Here is a 2,500-nt window from a genome sequence, read left to right as displayed (position 1 = left end):
CGAGTATTAAAAGCTGCAAATAAAAGTTTCATTGCATATTTGCATAGTTATGAAAGTAGGATATATACATCTTTGTGTGTGAGTGTGTTTGTTTGTATGTACAGTATATATATATCACTTGGTAAACAGATTATTTTCAAAAGCAGACTCAAAACAATTTCGAATTCCTAAGCTTCTAGTTACTTCCGGTTACTTCCGGTCTAGTGTTGTGGTGGCCTATGTGGTAACGTCCCTGACTGGTGAACACCAGACTGGGGTTCCAGTCCCGCTCAAACTCGTTAGTTCATTTGGTCTCTGCAATCTCACGATCTTTGTGAACTTATGATGGGGGTTTTGGGGCAGCATATGGGTATATCTGCTGAGTCATCAGCAGCCATTGCCTGGCCTTCCTTGGCCCTAGCTTGGGTGGAGAGGAGGCTTGGCCGCTGATCTTATGTATATATGGTCAGTCTCTAGGGCATTGTCCTGCTTGCTAGTGCAATGTCACTTGCCCTTGCCTCTGCCATTCATGAGTGCCCCCTTTAAAACGTTTAAACTAACAATTGAATCTCGTCCATGGAAAATCCCTAGTTCGGTTCCCAAGAGAGTCGGAAGTCTCCAAATGATAATATACCTGATAGTTAGACGACTATGGTGGGTCCTAAGCATATAGACATGCTCCTGTAGGTTCCCCTCTCAAGATTTATCAGTTCTTAAAGCATCATGGAGAGATAGATAAAGATATTTCTTAAATAGATAGATAAATATAGTTGTAATTTTGGACCTAAGAATTGTTTCATAGTTAATATGTAACTAATCAATTTATCTTTATTCATAATCTTTATATGTTTTATATTTTTTTTCTATTATTTCCCAATTACAGCTTATTCGTTACTTCTCTTTTTGCTTTCCTTGTTGGAGCCTGTAGGCTTGTAACATTCGGCTAATAATAATAATAATAATAATAATAATAATAATGATAATAATAGTAAGAAAAGTAAAAATAATAATAACAACAACAACAATAATTATAATAATAATAATAATAATGATGATGATGATGATGATGATGATGATGATGATAATAATAATAATAATAATAATAACTAGTAGTAGGAAAAGTAAAAATAATAATAATAGTAATAATAATAATAATCATCATAACAATAATAGTAACAACAACAACAACAACAACAACAACAACAACAATAATAATAATAATAATAATGCGTATATCTGTGTATTTATATCCATATTCGTAAAATACAAATTATCTCAGATACACAAATACGCAAAAACACCTTTAAATTGCGTATTCCACTGGTTCCATCAGAGACGAAGAATAATATTAATTCCTAATTACTTTCTTTTCACTTTTTCATTACCTTCCATTGCAAATAGAGTTTTTCTAATGTCAGAATGATTAAATTTTGTTAAAAAATTTCCATTCTTTAACGTCTGATAAGCAATATGTCATAATTAAATTGCCTGTGATGTGAGAGAGAATTTTATCAGTGCGGTCAGAAACGAAGATTGGCTGACTATTTTATGGTTAGGAGACCTTTCTGACCTTTTTATGGTTGGATGACCTTTCTGGCCTTTTTATGATTAGAAGATATTTCTGGCCTTTTTTTATTGGAAGTTTATTAGAACACCATTCTATCCTTTTTACTCTTTGAAGAGCTTTGTGACCTTTTTTACAATTAGATCACTGTGACCTTTTTACAATTAGAAGACCTTTCTGGCCTTTTTACGATTAGAAGACCTTTCTGGGCATTTTACGGTTAGTAAGACCTCTCTGAATTTTTGACCGCTAGATCTTTCTGGCCTTTTACCATTAGAAGACCTTTCTGGCCTTTTTACGATTAGAAGACCTTTCTGGGCATTTTACGGTTAGAAGACCTCTCTGAATTTTTGACCGCTAGATCTTTCTGGCCTTTTACCATTAGAAGACCTTTCTGGCCTTGTTATGGTTAGAAGACCATTCTGACCTTTTTACGATTAGAAGACCTTTCTGACCTTTTAAAATTGAGAAGACCTTTCTGGCCCTTTTACGGTTAGAAGACTTTTGTGACCATTTTATGATTAGAAGACTTTTGTGGCCTTTTTACGATTAGAAGGACCTTTCTGACCTTTATGATTAGAGGATATTTCTGGCCTTTTTTCGGTTAAAAGACCTCTCTGACCTTATGAAAGACCTTTCTTACCATTTTATGATTAGACGACCTGTATAACTCAGACAAGCCAGTGGTATAAACAAAGGGTAGATACAAATGAGACAATTTCAAAATGATACATTAGCTTAAGTATTTTACTGTAATATTATCTCTTATAGATTTTAAGGTTTAAAGGCTGCTCATGAATGGCAGAGGCAAGGGACAGTGATATTGCCCTATCAAGCAGGACAATGCCCTAGAGACTGACTATATATATATATATGATCAGCGCCCAAGCCCCCTCTCCACCTAAGCTAGGACCAAGGAAGGCCAAGCAATAGCTGATGATGACTCAGCATATAGAC

Source organism: Palaemon carinicauda, chromosome 40, assembly GCF_036898095.1.
Source record: "Palaemon carinicauda isolate YSFRI2023 chromosome 40, ASM3689809v2, whole genome shotgun sequence".
NCBI lineage: Eukaryota > Metazoa > Arthropoda > Malacostraca > Decapoda > Palaemonidae > Palaemon > Palaemon carinicauda.
This window is presented reverse-complemented; position numbering follows the sequence as displayed.